This window comes from Ctenopharyngodon idella, chromosome 5 (assembly GCF_019924925.1).
Source record: "Ctenopharyngodon idella isolate HZGC_01 chromosome 5, HZGC01, whole genome shotgun sequence".
Classification (NCBI taxonomy): Eukaryota; Metazoa; Chordata; class Actinopteri; order Cypriniformes; family Xenocyprididae; genus Ctenopharyngodon; species Ctenopharyngodon idella.
In genome coordinates this window covers 1,557,974-1,581,127 of record NC_067224.1, presented here as the reverse complement: position 1 = coordinate 1,581,127, position 23,154 = coordinate 1,557,974, and the positions used below count along the sequence as shown (strand labels likewise).

General features: G+C 36.9%; 1 protein-coding gene across 1 annotated transcript in view; it reads left to right on the top strand.

Moving 5' to 3' along the window:
* The first annotated feature begins 356 nt into the window (after positions 1 to 356).
* brinp1 (bone morphogenetic protein/retinoic acid inducible neural-specific 1) overlaps positions 357 to 23,154 on the top strand; it is a 165,863-nt gene continuing 143,065 nt past the window's right edge. Inside the window, exon 1 of the mRNA XM_051894306.1 lies at positions 357 to 715. The gene's annotated coding sequence lies outside the window, so the exon portion shown is untranslated. The remainder of the gene's footprint in view (positions 716 to 23,154) is intronic.

Below are 23,154 nucleotides of genomic sequence, written 5' to 3'. Positions count from 1 at the left end.
ATTTGCAGACATTAACGCGTAATTACAGATGCCTTCGTTATAACGCATTTGGTGTATGCTATAATGAATTAAAGTCCGCGTCAGAAAGAGCCCAGCCAATGGTGTTGCTCTTCTAATATCGGTTTTACCTCTGGGTTTGAGATGCATCACTGTTAACGAACACACTCTGCTTTAGATGCATTGCAAAAACATCATGCATGCACATTTACACACACATAACGCTATTGAAAAGTATACCAATAAAATAAAACGACAATTATTACAAATCAAATAAAGACGGTCTCTCTCTCTCTCTCTCTCTCTCTCTCTCTCTCTCTCTCTCTCTCCTCCAAACACTGGATGTGCTTCAGTCCCTCCCCTTTCTGTCTGCCATCACCCTCCTCTACAATCCAGTAAAGTGATGCTCGGCGCCTCCTCCTCGTTTCTCTGCGCGTTTCTCAGCAGCAGTCGGACTCTCCATCTCTCCATCCGGAGCTGCAGCACTGCTGTCGGATATTTCCTCCTCAGCTCTGCTTTTTTCCAGTCGAGTGTTTCTCAGATGCTGCTCTGCGAACCGAACCTCCGGATTTCTCCCTCTTGAGTATGAGAGGAACCGCTGACCCATCCGCACACCAGAGCCAGCAGCATGCGCGCCGCCGCCGGACCCGGAGCCTCAGCCGAACTTTAAAGCAGCGCGGAGCGTCAGATTCCCGATTCACGGGAGCAGCAGTTTCAGGTGAGTCCTTCATGAAGCTGGGTGCATGTGAAACTGAATAAATGCAGCACTTCAGTGCGTGATGCTTCTTTGGGGAACGAGAGTGTGTTCTGCACGGATTCGAACTGGACTGCAGATGCTTTCATTTGAGAGTGTGTGCGCGCGCGATCTGTTTTCAGTCCACGCATTGCTCATTGTTGCATACAGAAAGCAAGTTGATGTGTGTGGGGTTTGATGCTGAGTCAACTCAAATGTCCATCAGAGCATAAACGAAGTCTCGTCGCTATTAGAGAATGACACCATATGTGTTTCGAGAGGCTGAATGAATCATTCAGACTCAGCAACTGCTCACTGGACGCTTGGAGGACGTCAACACTGTTTTCTCCTTTGTATTTTTTCCTGCTGCATCTGCAAAGTCAATAAACATGCACACTGCAGTAGAATTCACAACAATCTCCAGCCAGGTTCCCCTCGGGCCTGTATCACACTGGCAGTGTGATGCAGAAGGATATGAAGTGCGCGCGCTCGCATTAAGCTCATGTGTGGCCGGTGAGAAGCAGGCGAACCTGGCACGAACGGCGTTTTGAGGGCATCGAGAGGCTCAAAGCTGGAGGTGAACTTGTGTAAATGCGCTTCTGACGCTTAACTGTTGGGGGAGCTCTCGCGCTTCTTGCGCTTGATGTCAAATTTGACTTTGAAGCTTTTGGTAATTGAGTGATTATGATGGACACAAAGCGCGCGGCGCAGCCACAGCCGAGGGTCCTAAAGAGTTTTTCCGGGATGCATCCTATTACTGGAGCAGTGAATCAAACCTGGTCGATATGCACTTTTCATTGGTCATATAATGCAAAATTATGATGTCCGTCAATTTTAATGATCGGCCCACATGCAGCAAGCTCTTAGCTGCTCTTTGTGGCCCAATTTGGACTGTAATAGGGATGATTGTATGCAAGTCCTGATTATATGCGATTGATTTATTTGTAACATTAATAGCAAAATGCATTATCTGAGCAATGCGATTTTTATTCGCTCACTCTTGCAATTATTTTTTTCCTTCAGTGAATATGTATTTGTGACCTGAGTGAACGCATTTAACACATTGACTCCAAATGTTGGGGCATTTTGTCACAAATATGCACTCTAAAAATACTGGGTTAAAAACAACCCAAGTTGGGTTGAAAATGGACAAACCCAGCAGTTTTTTAACCTGCTGCTTTATTTAACTCAACTATTGTTCAAAAATGACTGTATTCGTTGTTTAAAATTAACCCAAAAATACATTTATTAATGTTTAATAAATTACCATTTATTAATAAGTTTAATGAATAATAATTAAACAATAAACATTTATTAAATTGCTTATTAATAAATGTTCACCTTTTGATTATTACTGTTGCCTCTAGTAATTATGTGTCTGATTTTTAATTTCCAACCTATTTTGGGTTCATTTTAAGCCAGCCATATAGTAATTTTTAAACAATAGTTGAGTTAAATAAAACTACCCAGCAGGTTAAGCAAACATTTAACCCAACCGCTGGGTTAAAACAACCCAATCGCTGGGTTTGTCCATTTTCAACCCAACTTAGGTTGTTTTTAACCCAACATTTTTTAGAGTGCGGGATAACAGACCAATTTCAGTCATGCAAATACAGCATCTTATCTAAGTAGAGGAGAAAATACCTCCAAAAATCAGTATTTCTTGATTTTATTCAACTATTTTGTTTTTTTTAAACAAAGTAGGACAGGTTTGGAGTGACGTGAGGGTGAGTAAATGATGAGAGAATTTCCATTTTGGGTGAACTATCTCTTTAAACAGAACATTTTAAGCTAAAACGTATAACAAAATAACCAGTTTACATTATGTAAGCACATTTAACACACATTCTCCAATAACGGGGCATGTTGTCACACTATGGGGAAATGTAAGTCATGCAAGTACAGCATCTAATTGTAATTGAAAGAGAATAAGAGGTTTGGAGGGTCAGTAAATGATCACAGAATCTCATTTTTTTTTTAACAATCATGTTTTATGCAGCATTATATAAGCAATGCAATTTTTATTTGCTCACTCTTGCAATGTTTTTTTTTTCCTTCAGTGAATATGTATTTACCTGAGTAAACGCATGGTGGGGCATTTTGTCACACTATACAGGGTAACAGACTAATTTCAGTCACGCAAATACGGCATCTTATCTAACTAGAGAAGGAAATACCTCCAAAAATCAATATTGTTAGATTTTATTCAACTATTTTGTTTTTAAACAAAGTAGGACAGGTTTGGAATAATGTGAGGGTGAGTAAATGATGAGATAATTTACTTTTTTGGGTGAACTATCTCTTTAAACAGACCATTTTAGGCCAAAATGTATAACAAAATAACCAGTTTGCATTATTTGAGCATATTTAACACATGTTCTCCAATAGTTCTCCAAACTAAGAGGTTTGGAATGAGATGAGGGTCAGTAAATGATCACAGAATCTTCATTTTTGAACAGTCCCTTTAAACTGCCTGTTTTATGCAAAAAAATACTATAGCAAAATAACCAGTTTGCATTATCTGAGCAATGCAGTTTTTATTAGCTCACTCTCACAGTAAATGCATGTTAACCCACAAGTCTAATTAGCCACAAGCGCAAACAAGCTGCACTTTTGACGTTTCATAATGCCAGCAGAAGCTCCAGGCAAAGAGCTGCGAGCCGATACAAAGCAGCCCAGGTGCGCGTCACATGTCTGACGTTCACCGCCACACCTGTGCGAGACTGACTGACTGACTGCTACCTGTTCTGATCATCTAAAGAGTGAGAGAGAAGTAGCCTCTCTTGAAGCTGTGGACGGCTGCTCTGCACACAGACCAAGACAAGAATACCAACGACGAGGCTGCTTTGGCCGAGGGAATAATGAGCACTGTCTCCCGCTGGCAGGAGGCGCGTCGGCTGCGGCGTGAAAGGCTGCAGCTGGGGGTCTTGGCGTCCGGGTCCTCAGGAAGAATATGTGCTGTTCTACTGAACGCCTGCTTGTTTATTGTTGTCATAAAGATGACGAGGCTCAGATGCATTCATCAGCTCGGACTGATGCTGATTATTTATGTTTACGATGAGACTTAAATGTTTGAAATTAAGACTTTATTATTCACAACACTGTCACTTTACAGTATTCGTTAACCGCATTAGTTAACATGAACTAACAATGAAAAATACTTCTGAAGCATTTATTGATTTAATGGACCTGAGATGGACATGGACAAACAGTCTAATTTTATTAACTAATTTGAATAATTAAAAAAATAATATGATTCCTTACTTTTACAATAAATAAATAAATACATTTATTTGTGACATTATTTGAACTGCTTATGTACATGTGAAAAAAAAAATCAGATGTAAAAGTTAAGATAAAGATAGCTGAGATATTATTATTCATAACAAATATGGATTAATTATCCAAATGATAAGGGAGACCAGGGCAAGTTGTCACACCTTTTACTCCGGTAAATATTTGACAAGGTGGGTTTATTTGTGAAAGTCAGTGTACATACATTGACTAGAAAGACCTGTTGAACATTTCCATTGTTATTGTGCAGGAAAAAACACATTCACACACACCGACTCTGATAGTGGGGCATGTTGTCACACTGGATGTGGAGAACTTGCCTTTAAAGATATAGTTAACCCAAAAATGAAAATATCCTTACAAGAATATATTTTAAAGAACATTTGTCCAAGACAAAACATTTTTCTATTAAATGGTAAAAGGGGGAATAAATGATGGCAGATTTTTCATTTTTAGGGGAACTACCCCTGTAAATGCTTTGTTTCAATCTAAATTTAAACAGTAAAATATTTATGAAGATTACAAAATACTAAATATAACATTGCATGATGATAAGATGTGAATATTCACATTCGCTCTGTCATTATGACCCAAAGTTCCCTCCTAGATCATGTGACGCTGAAGCCTTTTATTGCCAAAGAAATGTCACGACTCCTGACTCGCGCGCGCCGCACATGTCATTACAGCATCAGCGAGGCCAGAGCGTCTCTGCTGTTCTGATTAATTCAAGACTTTAAGCAGATAATACCAGCACTTCTCTCTCTGGGATATGGTAATTGCAGAGCATGGTAAAAAGTCGATCTCTGGGTTTCAGCAATCTCAGAACACCTTGTGTTAACAGAAATGAGCTAGCTGCTAAAATTAGCCCGCTGATAATAATCCCTCTATGCTAATATGAAATCGGCACGAGGAATTAACACTCGATGAATATCGCCAGATCAACTGATCCAACTTGCAGAATTCATCTCAGCCTTGTAGCATTAATATAGAGGCCTGGATCAAACATTTATGGGTCAAATATTACACATCGTCCTCCAGAGAGATTCTCCAGAGCGAGTGTCATTATGAAGTCGTCTTGGCAGGATTTGTACATCATCTTGTTTCATCATTGATGTTCTGAATGGTTATTGCCATACTGTAGTTACAGTACTTATGCCTTTAATAACATATTTAGCTTAGCAAAAACATGCAAGTCAAATTGATTTATGGGCATTAGAGATCTGGACAGATCTGCTTTAACTTATTCTCTGTTTAAGGACTACAACAAACAGCTGGTAGGGACTACAACAAGCTTCTTCCTGGGTTGGTTAACATCATTAACCACAAAATTTACATAAACCCCGGCCCCGAGAACACACAACAAAGGTGGTGAGGCCATGTTGGGCTGCTTTAAAGAAGAGGAAGAGTTGTTGTAGAGTGTTGTTGTCATGCAGTCATTTTACGCCGGACTGCTTCACAAACGAGGGTCAATTCAACGCTGGATTTGCACAAAAGATTAACATGACGGCACATGCTAGTGGATGAGTTGAATCAACTCCACAGCAACTACATAAATTTATCCACTAACCATTCAGAAACGTCCAGTTTCATTCTAAAAGTTGTAACTTCTTCCTGAGTCTCTCCATCAGTGTCGACTCCGGTTTGAACAATGTAAGGCTGAACACCGTTACTGACAATCCTCATTTTGGCTGCGTGAGATTCTCCAGCTTTGTTGTTGTTGAGCAACTGAAGCGCGAGCTGTTAAAGCTCCGCCCTCTTCTGGAAAGGGGGCCAGGAGCAGCAGCTTATTTGCATTTAAAGGGACACACACAAAATTGACATGTTTTTGCTCACACCCAAATAGAAGCAAATTTGACAAGCTATAATAAATGATCTGTGGGGTATTTTGAGCTGAAACTTCACAGACACATTCTGGGGACACCAGAGACTTATATTACATCTTGTAAAATGGGCATAATAGGTCACCTTTAATCAAACAATCTCAGTAAATCCACAGGTAACATAACAGCTTGCCTACACGCAAACAACAACCGCCCATGAACCGAGAAATCAAAGGAACTTACAATACATTTCCACGACAACTATGTACTTGTAATTGATAGTTTCACTGATTCTGTTGATATAATCATAAATTCAGAAATACAGTAGACTTTGGTGTCCCATTAGATGTTTTTTTGAGATATGTTTGATAAACTCTTATCTAAGGTAAAATTAATCTAGCATGCAGCTAGTTTTTCTCCCAGCAATTTACACTCTATGATTATTAGTTTTAGTTTTTATTATCTTTTTTTTCAGTATTTTTTTTTTGCATTAGTATTTAGTATTAGTTTGTTTAAATATATTTACAGCTCTAAACATTAATGACATTACTTTAAATGTATTCATTTAATGTGTACATTTGTTTATATAATACACTTAATTTGACACATCTGTTTTAATCTGTTCAGTGCGATTTAAAGGCAGATATACATATTTTTTAAAGGTTAAAGGCACCTAAAACAGGTGATGGTCATTATTATTTTATTTCACTTAGTTTTGCATTAATATTTTAGTTATGATTGCTTTTTGCAATTCCAATCTTTTTTTATTTTATTTCAGTCAACAAAAGATGTTTACAGTTAGTTTTAGTTTTAGTCTACGTCATTAACATCACATCTTCCTCTTCATTTCTCAGACGACACTAATGTTGCATTGGCTGATTGCATTAGATATAAAGTGTTCCTGTGACACTGTGAAGAATAACTTTATCTAAAATGTATCCTTTCATATTGCAGCAGCCTCTGAGAATCGTAACTAGATTGTTCTGGGCATAGGGAGTTTTTGATTAGGCTATTAAGTATATTAGCTGTTATGAAAGTGACTGCAGAGCTTCTGTTTCATATCATTTAATAATGTCTCTGAAATAAGTCTATCAGCAAGGCTGGAGGAAATATGTGCTCCATTCTTTGAAGAGATGATCTGATTTGAGCAATTATGAGTCAAACGACACTATAGAATAAAAACTAGAGGCCAGTGTTATGAAATGGAAGTGGATATAAAGATGCCCGAGGATTGTTAATGCTGTGGAGTTTCAGATCAAGTCGCAGGAATATATAATATGCAGCACATTTATCTTGTAGAAGTCACTGTTCTGTCAGAAATAGCCAAAATAACATTTCTTACATGCAACATTTACACTACCATTCAAAGGTTTGAGGTCAATAAGATTTAATAATAATAACAATACTTAAAAATAATACTTTTAGTCTGCAAGGACCCATTCATTACATTGTTCAAAAGTAACAGTAAAGACATTTATAATGTTACAAAAGATTCAATTTCAAATAAATGCTGTTCTTTTAAACTTTTATTCATCAAAGAGGAAAAAAGTAACACAGTTTCCACAAAAATCTAAAGCAGCTCAACTGTTTTCAACATTGATAATAATCATAAATGTTTCTTGAGCAGAAAAATCATCATATTAGATTGATTACTGAAGGATCATGTGACACTGAAGACTGGAGTAATGATGCTGAAAATTCAGCTTTGATCACAGTGATAAATTACACTTTACTATATATTCACATAGAAAACTGGTATTTTACATTGCATTGCTTTACTTAAAGCCTTTATGTACATTGTAATGAATTATAATAAAAATGCATTTTAACATTTGCAGATTACATCTGAAATTTTCAAGTGTTTTAATGCATTATACTTTCTAAAAGTGTAACAATGAATAGATACATATTATCATGCATTACAATTGTGGTTACAATTATTCATGAGATCATACAAGGTGCAATGCATAATGCATTAAAATACTTTAATAATACATTATATATACAGTAGGCTTCAAGTAAACAATCTGATTATGCTTTGTTCATAAATGACAGTTTTATATGAATAATGTTCTCAATAGCAAGGGGGTGACACTGTTTCCTGTGCAATGACGTGAGCCAATCATAACTTTGGCCGTTTAATGATGCCTTAAAGGAACCGCACCTTAAAAACAGGTCATTTCAGAGTCAGGCAAAGGGTCAAAAATAATCTTTTCCTACATACAGTATATTATATATATATATATATATATATATATATATATGTAAAATCCATGTCAAGACCCCTTTCAATTTTGATTACATGGCTGTTGGAAGTGAAGCATGTGGCCCTTCGGAGGGGAAGGTGGGCAACCGGGTGACCGACGACTGTTTTAGCCTGATCTTTATAAATTATTAAAAAGCCATGGTCATTTGCCGCGATTAACCTCAATAATTCATACAATTATGTAATGAAAGGGCTGAATTAAAGGCTGCGCTGCGGCCCCCAACTGCTTAGGCGGTGGGGGAAACACTCGTGACAGGGCAGAGAAAACGAGAAAACCTCCGTCTGAGGCCCACCAGCTGCTTCGGCCTCGCCGCTGCCAACGGACACCGCTGGGATTATTAATAAACAATGGCAACCTGTAGGGGGAGAAGAGGTAGATGTGGCTTGCCAGCTGGCTTGACTTCGCCTCGGCGTCAGAGCGTTTTCCCAACTGAAGTGGAGAATGGCTGCCAGCGAGCTGCAAACTGAAAGGGCATGAGAAGACGTCACACGTATGTCTTTGCTACTGTAGTTTCTGTAGAATTAACGGATTAGTGAATGCAACAAATTGTGTCCATCTTTGAAAAGAAAAACTGGTCTAAAGTCCCTCTTCCTTGAGTCTCATCCAAAGAGTTGAACAAAGATACAGCCGTCAGACTAAAATAAAAAACAATTGCAAAGGAATTATAAATTACACAATGTTATATTATAAGCAAGTACATTTTTTTTTTTTTTTAAATACACTTGATTGATGATGATTTGAAGTACACTACAGTTGCACACCGAATACCTTTAAGTGCACTTCTTTTTCACAAAGTCTCATATACTCAGATGACCGATGCTCATCAGTTTAACTTGATAGCGCTTTGATAACTAACAATCAGAAATCTCTACATCTAAATGTTAATGGTTTCCTCTCGGCTCTATTATTTCCCTGCCGAGCCGGTCGGAGACGGTTTAATGTACCAGGAAGAACAGACGTGACTCAGCATAATAAAGCAGCGTCAAGTATCCTCTCCACAAAAAGTCCCAGATCTGCTCACTACCTACAATTACTTCGTGACTGACAGCACCTTCGGCCAAAATTTACATTTTGCTTTAAAGCCAGCAAGACTTATAATTGAGTCTTAAGAGTAGCTGTTCCCAGATCAGAGGTCACTGCGAGGCACACTGTTATCGGAAACCACTCAAGAAAAGAGAACAGATAAAAGCAATAAAGAGCTCATTGTGGGTTTTTTTTGGCCTGCACCAGTGCCGGCGATTGTCCCCTGTTTTCTCCAATTTCTTTTGAGAGAGATGCTTTACAGATACTGACTGAACAACGACAGGTAATCTTTGCACAATCGGCCTGTATTTATAGGATTAGTTCACCTAAACATTAAAATTAAAACATTTCCTTTCTTCAGTGAAACACAAAAGGAGATGCGTGTTTGTGCTTCTGTTATCCATACAACAAAAATGGATGGTGATTTATACTGTCAAGCTCCAAAAAATCACAAACATCCATGTACAAAGCTATTAAAAGTATGTCTCAAATTTTCCAACCTAGGCTCTTTGGAAAATACATGACTCTGCCTACATTTTTGCAAAACTCCAAAAAACGTACCTTATTTTAGGCTTATTTTCGTGCACACTACTATGTTAGAAGCTCAAAACACTTTTACCATAGAGCATGATTTGTAAACTAATACATTTTGAACTTAACCAGCTCCATATGTTTGGCCTTTTTCATTTTTTTAATGAAACACGAGTCACGATAAAAGAGATCAAAGACTTGTGAGCAGCTATAATGTCATGTTTGCTTCAGCAAATGTTTGCTTTTGTAACACTATTGATTAGGTTAAGTGTAGATGGTACATTATTTTCAAATGCGATAGAGCATTAACTTTTTAGTGCCAAACACTGGACATTTAATTTCTGAACTGCCTCAATACATACAACAACCAACGTAATAAAACATTGCCAGATTCATGTTCATCTGGATAAAACTGAACATGCTTTTATAGCGCCACTTTCTGAACATTCACTTTGAAAGTGTAGCGAAAAGTGTAATATACTGCAGAAATGTCGCCACAGGCATGTTTGTATCAAGTAAACAAATGTTTCATACCGTTTCAAGGCAAAAGAGCACCACAAAACAGGAACATAATCAAGAACAAGAACATAACAATAAAGAATCAGAATATTTTTAACCAATCTCGAGATATATTTTCTGGACTGGCATGTTTTAGGCGAGGCTAAAATGTGAAAATGTATAAGTGTAAACAAATCTTTGGGGGAAAAATGTCTGTTTGAAAACATGTAAACAATTCAACTAATTTTTTTTTTGTATCTGTTTACAGTACACTGATTATTTATTTATTTATTTTTTAAATGTATGTTTGCGTACATATTCATATGATATCCTCACCTCGTAAAATGGTTTCTCATGAGAACCGATTAGGTCAGAAAGTTGCACTGTGCTTTGTTTAAAGGGGTAACCACTATATTTCCATAAGCGACAATTGCTTTACGTTTTCATTCTCCCCGTTATGCAGCATAACTGCAGTGTTGAAAATTTTAAATAGTTGAATGGAATAAGCTTAGAATAAGCTCATTTGCATTCTAAAATTCTAAACAATTTGCCTAATAAGGTACCTGGAATTATTCACGGTAACAATACTGTGCATATTTATTACCGCAATGTCTAATCAAATGACTACTGCTTTTTTGGTCATTTTTGATTCACTAACCCTAGAATGGAAAACAGATGCTCAGACATTCTACCTAATATCTTATTTCATGTTTCCAAATAAAATGTTGAACGTTTGCAACAACATGAGAGTGCACATTTTTAGGTGATCTATTCCTCATCTTGCCTGCAAGAAATATCTTAAAATAACGAAGGGTCAGATGGGAGAATCTCCTTGTGTAATATATTGCATTGGCGTCAGGCTAGTTAATATTCTCTCTTCATCTGGCCTTTGGATGAGCCCTCGATATCACTCCATTGTAGTTCTGCTGCTTTTAAGCCGTTCACAGACAAGCTTCAAAGTGGAGGAGGCCAAAGCTTCAGAGAATGTGGTTAGTCTGTTTTTCTAAACTAAAGTGCAATATCAGCTCGGAAGGAGAGAACAGAGGCAGAGAGAAAAGTAAAAAGCTTTCGATTTGATCCGCCGGGACCGAATCGGTGAAGTGAGAGCCCGACTGAGCTGCGACTGTGGCAGTGTGCTTGATTTCCCCATAATTACCCAGAGTATTTTTGCCCTCTGTTTCTGCCCCTGCCTCCGTCGAATGGAGCAGCCATTCTTTAATCTTGTCACTTCTCGGGACTATGGAAGTGGGCTTTGGAAGTACCTATTAGAGGAAGGAAATTGCACAGGGCTCTCCCTTTGGCCCTTCCGGATGGTTTGAGAAATGAAGAAAGAGAGGGTCATGGGAGAGAAGGAGTGCTGGACTAAAAGTGTGGAGAGACTCTGATGGCGCAGAACGCCTCGAGAGACGCTTCATGCCGAGATTGTCCGAATGTGGATTTGGAGAAGAGTAGAGGCAATATAATGAAATGAAGAAGACAGTAGCACAGAAAAAAAAAAAAAAAAAAACATTTTTTTATGATTTAGGCTTTCAATCTAAACATCGTAAAACCATGATACTTATACTTTAGAAATGTGTAAGATAATAAGACTTGTTGCTAGTAAATTTAGTATAATATATATAAGTATACATATTATACTGTACAAACTGTATATTCTATCACCTAACCCTAAACCTACCCATCACAGACAACTTTCTGCATTTTTACATTTTAAAAAAAACATCACTTAGTATGATTTATAAGCTGTTTCTCTCATGGGAACCAAAAAATGTCCCCATTTTGTCAACATATCTGAGAGTCCGTATAGTGCACTTCTGTTTTCCTTAGTAACACAGCATGGCTCATTTAAAGACCTAAGTGGACTTTTAAATTAGGATACAGTGTGAGGGATTATTTATGAGATAATATGGGACTTATAGACACGCTCACTTGACACTTTATAAATGTTGTTAGGGCCGAAGTTTCTGTGCCAAGTCTTCTGTGCTTTACAAGCGGAGTATTAGCTATAGTGAGCCAACGACAGGTTTATAGAGACACTATACAAGCTTTATAATGGTCATCTTAAAGACAAGATGAAACGGATCTTGCAGCCGACGTTTCTACAGTATTTTGGGAAATTTTCAAGTGAAAAACTTGATTAAATCCATTTGTTGTCGATTGGATTGTGAAAAGTGAACGTTTTATACTGAAATGGAGGCAGTGCGGGCTTACACACACACACACACACACACACACACACACACACACACACACACACACACACAAGAATATGAATCCTTCACAATAAGAACAATATCATCCAAAATGTGATGCAGCTCTAAAGTTTGGCTAACATTCTGTAATGATAGAGGATTCTGTAATGTAATTATGATCATGTATTAAAATTCCCTCCACCAGATTTTGCAACAGAACTATTATTCAAATTTGTGAAGTACACACTCTAAAAAATGCTGGGTTGTTTCAACCCATGTTTGGGTCAAATATGGATGGGTTTAAAATGTTCATTTTTCATTTCATTTGGGTTTGTCCATATTTGACCTGGGCTGAAACAACCCAGCATTTTTTAGAGTGCCATTGTAAGTACACTGTATAAATGTTTTAAATAAAACAAAGATTACTGGAGTTTTACCAGAAAATACTATTTCAGTCTTTCTACTTCAAAATTTCATGTGTTTGTAATTATTTGTGAAATTTATGTAAATACACCATATACCATAAATACACTACACCATTTTTGCCAGTGTATGAATTGTGGTAATTTATGAAAGCTTGTTTCCGCCATGAAATAAAAAACAAAAAAGGAAATTGCGACTTTTTATCTCACGATTCTGACTTTTTTTCTAGCAATTGAGAGTTTATATCTCAAAATTCTGACATTTTCCTCAGAATTGCGAGATATAAACTCAGAATTGTGAGAAATAAACTTGCAATTCTGAGAAAAAAAGTCCGAATTGTGAGTTTATATCTTGCAAATTCTGACTTTATAAGACGCAATTGTGAGTTTATATAAATATGAGATAAAAAGTCACAATTACCTTTTTTTCATGCCGGAATCAAGCTTCCATAGTAATTTTTGATGTACTGAAGTGAATTTATGCAGGATAAAAAAAAAAAAAAAAATCTCAATGGCCCTAAAATGGGCTTCAGTTTCTTTAGGCAAAATATAATTTTTGCTTTGATTTTGAAGAGAAATCTTATTTCGTCATGACTATTTATGACTTGAGTCTCACAGGTAATACTAAATTATGAAGCCATTACAAAGTTTTAATTCCATTACAAAGTTTTAATTCCATTTCAAATGTTAAAAAAATGGATTAAGGTACTTGCTTTGGGGTTAGGGGTGTGAATTCAGTGGGTTTGACGTGTGATAGTGTATCTGGGCGAGAGGTTTGGGCTGTTTGCGCTTCAGTCCCACTGTTGGCAAACAGCAGCGTGTGGTTCACATACTTCACACGATCTGACATTCAAGACAGGCCTGTGTCTGTGCCGTGTTTGACAAGCATGAGCCTGCTGATTCAGCTGCACACACACACACACACACACACACACACACACACACACACACACACACACACACACACACTTTATTTCAATAGTCCACTTTAGACATTCTATTAACTATAAGTAACTTTGCAGCTACATGTGAACTAACTCTCATTAGAAGACTGGTAGGTTAGGGTTTGGATTAGTAGAATAAGTTAAGTAGTTCCAAACTTACTTATAGTCAGTAGAATGTCTGTTAGTGGAGCATCAAAATAAAGTGTTAGCAGATATTAAGCAGACAGTCTTCTGATACTCTAAAGACTGCTAGTTGACATGGAGTTACTTGTACAGCAGTTAGTAGAATGTCTAAAGTGGATTATCGAAATAAACTGTTACCATAAATTCAACTAGTTGTAAGCCTGAAAATGCAAGTGTTGTGCAAATCTTTTAACACATTAGTTATGACCCTTTAGCGTAAACGGTTTAACGCTGAGACGCTCAACATTTTGTCAGAAACTCATTACCGCCTCTGGCCTCAAATTGGATAATCTGTGCGTTCATGTTTTCTAAATAGTAATATTTTAAGCTTATGGCTTTCAGTTTCACCCCAGAAGTATGTTAATTTAAATAAAGCTGTTGGATCGCAACCCATGGGGTTTAGGGGTCAGCGTACGACTATTTATTACAGCTAATAAACACTGATCGAGCAAAAGCAGCTCTCATTGCATTTGCATTGGGTTTACAATATCACTCTCCTGAGGCACTTGGCCATTAAATCATTTAGAGTTTTTCTCTTTCAGTATCTATAAAACATCACGGATAAACCTCCAGGCATTAAATGTGTCCTAAGATGAGCAGCATTACTGATATCTATCTGTCGTGAGGAGTGATTGCACGGCTCTTTAAATTAGTGTGTGTCTTTGATTCTCCCTTCAGGGCTTTATGAAGATGATTACGCTTCGGGGAGTGTGTGAGATTCAGTGTTCGGCTGTGCAGGGGTCACACGCGTCTATTTTAGGCTGTAATGGAGTGAAACTTTAAAGTATGTAAATGCGAGCAGTGTGCTTTGAATCTGTATTATGAATCAATGCTAAACTGCAATCATATCAGCTCTCAGCTGTGGAAAAGTGGATGATGAGGTACAGTTTTATATAATCTTATTGAACTATGATTGAATTTTCAGCAGCCTTTACTTCAGTCTTCAGTTTCAAATCATTCTAATATGCTGATTTGCTGCTCAAGAAACATTTCTGATTAATATCAATGTTGAAAACATTTGTGCTTCATATTTTTGAGGAATCCGTGATACATTTAATTTTTCAGGATGCTTCGATCAATAGAAAGTTTAAAAGAACAGCATTTATTTGAAATATAAATGTTTTGTGACATTATAAATGTATTTACTGATAATTTTAAGTAATTTAATGTGTCCTTGCTGAAAAAAAATATTAATTTATTAAATTGAGATTATATATATATATATATATATATATATATATTAATCTTACTGACCCCAAACTTTTGAATGGTAGTGTACATATTTTTTCTTAAATATATAATAATAAATATAAATGTATATAAATATATAATATAATATATACATCATTTTATTTATATCTAATTAAAGAGTGACTATTTTACCCAAATTTTGTGTATAGCATTCATTTACACAATATTCATTTATTCCTTTTTTCCATTTTAGGTTTTTATTTAACTTTGGCATTCCTTTCAGGCAAATTTAATATTTTCCTACAAAGCTAGTTTCAAGAATTTGAGCAAAAGCCTTTAGATTAAATGATTTTAAGATCATGACAAACATAAAAATATAGTTCAGTCATGAAACTCTAGATGGCACAGGCTGATCGGTCCTTTACATGAATACTGCAAGCAATCACATCATTACTGCATGGCACAAGCTGATTGGCCTCTACTGATCCTGCAGCCAATGAGATTGCTTGTGCAACTAACAAATAGTCTGGTTCAGTATTTGCCTAAAGCGCAGAGCAGCTATTAAGATAGTACCTCTGAACCCCTCCACCTCCCCAGCTCCACCTGCCTAGATCTGCTGTGGGATTGATGTATCTCTATTTATGCAGCAGCAGCAGATCTTACATGCTCACAGCAGTGTGTATGTGTATTTATTAGCAGTAACAAGTCCATACTTTCTCTGCAGCAGCAGCAGTGTAGCAAATCTAGTCTGCCAAGACCAAACACATTAACATTGCCACATTCAGTAAAATGCTAAAACTATTCAGAGAGTTGTCTTGATTGAAATGTGGTCCACTTAAAACAAAACAACCTGTTTGAGAAACTCCTGACAGGTTTCCGCCCCCGCCACAGCACAGAAACTGCTCTGGTCAGGGTGACAAATGACCTGCTGGCTCCCCATATCTTCTTATCCTCCTGGATTTGACTGCAGCATTTGACACTGTGGACCACAACATTCTCCTTCACCATCTACACTCTACCATCGGTCTTTCTGATTCTGTCTACAACTGGTTTTCATCCTACCTCACTGGAAGAACTGAGCATGTCGTATTGGGAAAGGTTAAATCCTTGAAACACAACGTTACCTGTGGTGTTCCTCAAGGCTCAGTCCTCGACCCCACCCTGTTTATCCTTTACATGCACCCCCTCGGTCATGTCATCAGCCGGCATGCAATTTCTTTTCATTGCTATTCTGATGACACTCAACTCTACCTCAGGACAAACTCAACCCCCTCTGCTGCCCTGCCATCTTCCACTTTGAGCACCTGCCTGAACGAGATAAAGGCGTGGATGAGGCAAAACTTCTTGCAGCTAAACAGCTCCAAGCCTGAAGCCATCCTAGTCAGCACTCCAAACCATGTCCGGACATATCTCATTAACAGCATTACCTTCTCTGGCCAGGATATTCCACTTTCAACATCAGTTACCAACCTGGGTGTTAAAATGGACTCTCATCTGACCTTTGAGGCCCATATCAAACATCAGTGCAAGACCTCTTTCTTCCATTTGTCTGTGTATCTATTTGCAGTAATAAGTCCATACATGCTCTGCAGCAGTAGCAATAATCAACAGCAGCAGCAGCAGATCTAGTCCACCAAGACCAAATACATTAACATTGCCATATTCAATAACATGCTCCAATAAAAATCCAGTAAAGGGGTGACTGGTAGTCTATTTGATTTCTGACCCAGAGAACAGATATTAATACATCTCTCTTGTAACTGACTCAAGCCTCTTGTGACGTGATTTAGATTGGATGTAGCTCACATACTGTATACATTACATATGCCCGTATGACACCTGATATGGAAGATTTGGGTCTGATGCTTTTACGGTCTAAGCAGCAATCAGCATGTGTGATCTAGTAGAGTAAGTCTTCAGTGGAGCATGAAATACTTGTATTCATTTGGCAAATCTACTTCTACTGCCGACTTTGCTATTGACCTTGTCAAAGCTGAGAGGACTCTTTGCGTTTCTGTTGCTTCTATCGGTGGTTCATGTTTACAGCTGCCGTGAAGCAAAGCCAAGCGGTCTTCATAATCATATTTGTCCTCATTTGAAGATGAGATGATTATTATTACCATGGGAGCCCTTGACACCAGGGTAATGACTGCGCTGAAGATATTGGAAGCGCTTCCAGATGTTCCAGAAGAGCGAATAAAACAGAAATTACTGTAAGGACTTTAATTATGATGACCCCAAACAAACAACATAATCAATAGCAGATAAATCTGAATTTGGTTTTCTGCATAGAGCTCAAAAGCACGTTTCCTGGACTATCAACTGAAAATGCATCATGCACTGTTCCAGGTTCAAGTTCAGCTCCATTTGTGCCATAATTTTGATTATCAGACAAAATAATTCAGAAAAAAAAAGAAAAGTCTATGGGCCAGCAGTTCAGAGGGATTAAAAGCAGAAATGTAAAGCTTGTATTGTTGTTAAACCCGTTCATCATTCGATTTGTAAAGCTTCTAAAGTTCTAATTGGATAAATTTGTGGTTACTCATTATTGATTTAATACCTGTGCATGAATTTTGCTCCATGTAAACAATCCTTTTCTGCTTTCCTTATTTTTCCCTGCAAAAATTATGTGGTCGTGACATGAAAGTTGATAGAAATTCACAGTACACCAGTTTATATAAAATTACACTACAGCTCATTCCATATTATATTAAAATGTTTAAATAATAAATGGATGATTATTTTAAAAATAATTATTCTTAGTGAAAATATTAATTTTATTCATATTTTCATGATTTATCAGTTTTTTTTTCTTTTGTCAAATCAACTTAGATTGACTAATGTTGTTCATATAGCATAATATTTTGAGTTTCTGTGGATTAAACATTCTTTGTTATACAGTATATATATATATATATATAGATAGATAGATAGATAGATAGATAGATATATATATATATATATATATATATATATATATATATATATCTCAGTGTTGTAAATCTTGATGTTTTTAAGTAGACAATTGATTAAATAATTTAGATCAGATCATTAAATAATTGGATCAGAAAGGTATGACTTTTAATATTAAAAAAAAAAAAAAAAAAAAAAAGGAATTGACAGTGCCAATGGAATAATTACTGTTCATTGCATTTATTATTTGAAAGACTACACCCAATATTTTATTTTATAAATTTATTATTTAAAATGAACTAGTGAATTGAAGTTGTGAGAAAAAACATATATTAATATACACTTTACCTTAATAAATATATAAATGAGAAACTGTCACACTAGATCCATCAAGATGTCAGTAACACATTAAATCTCACAGGAGATAACAGATTAGGGCTGACTGTAGTCCTCAAAATGAGGAATTAATGCTTATAACTTGAGCATATGCCTTTTTGTCACTTTCACGCACATATGCATATTTCGACGTGCAAGCTAAATTAAATCAAACCACTGGCTTCCTTCATGTATATTCATGAAATTTGCCAGTGCGTAAGTGTGGCATATTTCACCTAAAGGTGTAGATCTATGGTGAGCGGTCTGAGCTTACGCTACCATCTGCCTCGCGTCCCAGAGGAGCTCTGATTTATGGAGCACGCCGTTCTGTTCGTTTCCCTCAATTCTACAAAATCATGCTTAAACAAGAACAATGGGCCGCCTGAGCTTGTTTTAAAGGTCCGGTTTGAGTCTCTGGAAGCGGAGAGATTGAGCCACACAGCGTGCTGACAGTCTAAGCCTGGGCGGGAAGCGAAATGAAGGATAAACAGCATGAAGTGTGAAAATTAGGTCACAGAAATTCTGAGAAAAACATGGGCTGAAAATAAAGTAGCAGCCGGATCGAAGCTCCTCTTCGTGGCACACCAGAGGTCCCGTCCCGTGAGAGATCTACATCTGTTCCACATTCACCGCCAGTGAAGGCAGCCACTAATAACGGACACGCTCGCAGACGTTCGTGCGAAAGGTTGGCGTCGGCTACGGGATGCTAGAAAGTCACCAAGTAAAAGTGCTGCCCAAACATTTTCTGCAGTCGTATTTTTAGGCCAGTCTCTCGCATTGCTTGCTGAGGCACGTCGGAGCAGGACAGTCTACGAAACAAATGTCAGCTTATGAAATTCCAGCGTATTACATGCTGAACGGAGATGACAGTGCTGCTCTTTCTGGCTTGAAAGCGGAGTTTTATAGGGCAGGAGTAAACGACTCATCCGTCTTGGGCTCTGATAAGCAGGGCAATTTCCAGCCAATATTTGCAGTGATAAACTATGCCCTGGTGGTTCAATTTGAGATGCCTGTTTGGAGCACAAATGCCTAGTTACAGTAACAGGAGGGTGTTTTGGGTGGCTGCCAGGCTGTTACTATGTGGTTGCTAGGTGTTTTCTTCCTGTTTGTTGTGAAAAGATTCCCATATCTGGTCATTGTGATTTTCTGGTTTATATGGCTCAAGGACCAGCACCACATCCTCTTGTACTACTATTCGAAGAATTTATGAATGTGTATTTTCTTGTTAACCTGTATTTGTCTGACCCTGCTGACCCAATGAGCATTTTGCTGTCCATTGGTCATGCCTTAACTTTGCTTTTTTCTAGTATTGCATTAGTATTGCATCCTACTCATGAGCATTTAATAATTGTTGACTTTCAGTCTGAGTAAAATCTCTTTTTTGGCTCATTTTGCCTGTTAAAGAAAACCTGCCTAATAATTATGCACACCCGAATATGAGGTGTTTTTCATTCCCAGCCTTCATGAACAATTATATATCACTTATAAATGACTGAATACAAAATTAATAGTAGTTATTAATATTAGAGTGGTTTGGAATTGGTAAAATGTGCTTGGAAAAAAATATGATCAGAAAATCATGCCTAATAATTCTGCATACAGTGTATTTATGTCATGTTTAAAGACTCACACAAACAAAGGATTAAACATAATACTTATTAAGGAGAAACACTAGGAGATCGTTTTAGCTTTCCACAATAACATAAAAAATACCAAACAAAGAACATAGGAAACTAAGGTCTTAAATACACAGGAGAGTAATCAAAGTACAAACAGGTGAATTAAATCAGTAACTACGGAAACTAATTAGGGCATAAGGAACACAGGCAAACCAGAACAGGAATGACAGTGAAGATGAAATCAAGACTGAACATACACTTTACAATTTAATGCAAGTACAGTTTTTTTTTTTTAAATGTATTTGAAGTACACAATAAGTGCACAATGAATTCTCTTAAGTGTACTTCTTTGTCACAAAAGGTGCAATGCTAATAGTTAGGAGTTATTACTAGTGGGGTACCTCAGGGTTCTGTATTGGGCCCGCTTCTATTTAATTTATATATGCTTCCCCTTGGGAGTATTATTAGGAAGTACGTTTCTTTTCATTTTTATGCTGACGACACTCAGTGCTACCTACATTTGAAAGCTGGTGATTCCATTCAACCTTTGCTGGATGTCTTAAGGACATAAAAACTGGTTGTCAGATAACTTTATCCAACTTAATAAAAACAAAACCGAAATATTATCTTTGGTTCCCTGAAATCTAGAGGTGGTCTTAGTAATGAGCTTGGTAATCATTTCCCTTCAATTTCATCCCTGGTAAGAAATGTCGGTGTCATTTTGGACTGTAAAGTTCTGTTGTTAAAAATAAATGTTTTTATCAGTTACGGATTTTTTCTAAATTTAAATCTTTTTTTGTTTGCAATTAGATTATTTTGGTCTTCCTCAATGTTCTCTTTCACACCTTCAGATGATTTCTGTTCAGCACTGTGGTCAGCTATATAAATAAATTTTACTTACTTAGGGGTTGTTTAAAGTGCTATAACTCTAAATATGAGCGATAGTAATAGTGAAGCTTGCTCCAAACTCATTTCATTGGTTAAGTCAGAAGTTGACATGTAAGCTAAAGCAAACTCATCAAAGTTTTAGACCATCTCGCATGTGCTTTTAAACTCTTCATGCACACAAACAATTGTGCATATATTAATGGGATTAATGTAATGTGGCCTCCTGTCCAAACTGGCGCAGATGTTCATGCACACATAACATGCTCATGCATTTTAACATCTCCAGTCGAGTCTCAAAAGTGCTGCGGTTGTCAACTCCAGCCGGATGGCGTCTTGTGACACTCACACATGTGAACAGCGCTCACCAGAGCCGCGTCATTTACATCCTCAGCAGCTTGTGCTCTTGTTCGAGGTCCGTTGGGTAGACATTGTGCGTGGCGCGCAGCAGAAGTCAGTGTGTGTTCGCTGCTGCAGCCTTTCAGCGCGCATCACGTCTCGCAAAAGCATTTCCATGTGAACACTGCAGGAAAAACCGGGTGCCGATCCACCGTCTCATGCTCATGCACCATCTCATGAGTCAAAACATGGAAAATAATAGAACAAATGCTGAATATCTCTGTGAGGACGTTATTGCAAAACTTTAGTCTTTAAAGCCACTGATTTAAGGAAAAAACAAACAAACATGCAATAAATACATTCGTGGTTATGTTCCTATATCTGATTAAACATCAGGTAAGTTTTTAAAATGGTCATATGCTAAAATATAAATTATGATCTTGAAGGAACTAATAGTCTGATTTATCAAATATCCAATGATTTTGCTGTGTGAGAGCATTACAACAGAGATGTTTTAACAACAACTGATTTAAATTTCACAAGTAACGAACTTAGATTTGGTAATTTTGATTCATTTCTGTAAATGAATTCAAACTGAAAGTTTTGATTCAAAACTTTGATTCATTAGTTGTGTCAGAACTAGTGTTGGGAAGTTCGACTTGATCTTTAAATCTTGTTCGTTGTTATTCAAGAAAATAAAAATATATTTTCATCATTATAAGGAGGCAAAGATGATGAAAAAAAAAAAAACAATTCATGAAATCATGGAAGTCTCTACATTATATTTTGACACCCCTCTTATAATTATTTATAAAAAGTAAAGTTACATATTGTTGTAAAGTTACATATCTTACCTTTTATCAAAATCCATTTACACTACAATTGCCTAAATAATGTGATGAGAGTAATGTTTTATATATAACATTTTGAATATAGAAATATGAAATGTTGAGAAAAATTAAATAATACTATTATATATGAAACTAAAACTGCCAGTAGGTGGTGGCAAGCTGAAATAAGTGAATCTTAGAATCATTCATTCAACTGATTCATTCAAACCAACTGATTCATTCGTGTCCATTGACTTTATGAGTTGGTCATTGAATCATTGACTCGCTCGTTTCATTCAAAAACGGTGAGTCGTTAAAGAACGAAACACTGCTGTGTGTATATTAGTATTTTCATTGGCAAAATTGACGTTGTGTCTAAAAATGGTCAATTCATATAATCAACTTATTGTTTTTTGAACTTTTATAAAATGAATATGCACATTTTGCAATTGTGCTAATATTTGAGAAAATAGCACTCTTGCGCGTCATATTGCTTGTCTATATTATGTTATAAACATAAAATACAAGAACTCATACAAGGGCAATTCATATCTTGAATTTTAGGGGCATTTTTATTAATTTTGGAGCCATTTCAGATGTTATTTTATGTCAACGCCAGACTAGTTAGGATGGCTGTTTTGAGATGTTTTAATAGAGGTTTAATTTCACACCAGAGACAAACAGTGCTGAAGTTTAGGGCAAACACTAGTTTTTATAACATTAGTTATATTATAATTATGTGTTTTCTGCCAAACCTACTTAAGTTTGTAGGGCTATATCACATGTTTTGAGATCAAGATTTCTGTTTGTCCTGTTTGACAGGTGTGACAGTCACGGGTTTGAGGCTTCTGAATGTTAGTGTTGTGAGATCTTCAGTCAAACTGAAGGAAACTCATGTAAAGACCCCCAGGATGTCACGTGTCCTTTGGTGCAGTAAACAGACTTGTTTTCAGAAAGCGCGTGATTTTCCTCCACAGGGCGAGTGGGTGGAATGTTAAGTGCCTCGTCCCGGTATGAGCTTACAAATGACCGCGGGAGTCGACCGATTAGCATATCTGTTTAAACACGCTGACAAAGGAGACACATGGTGTTCACGAT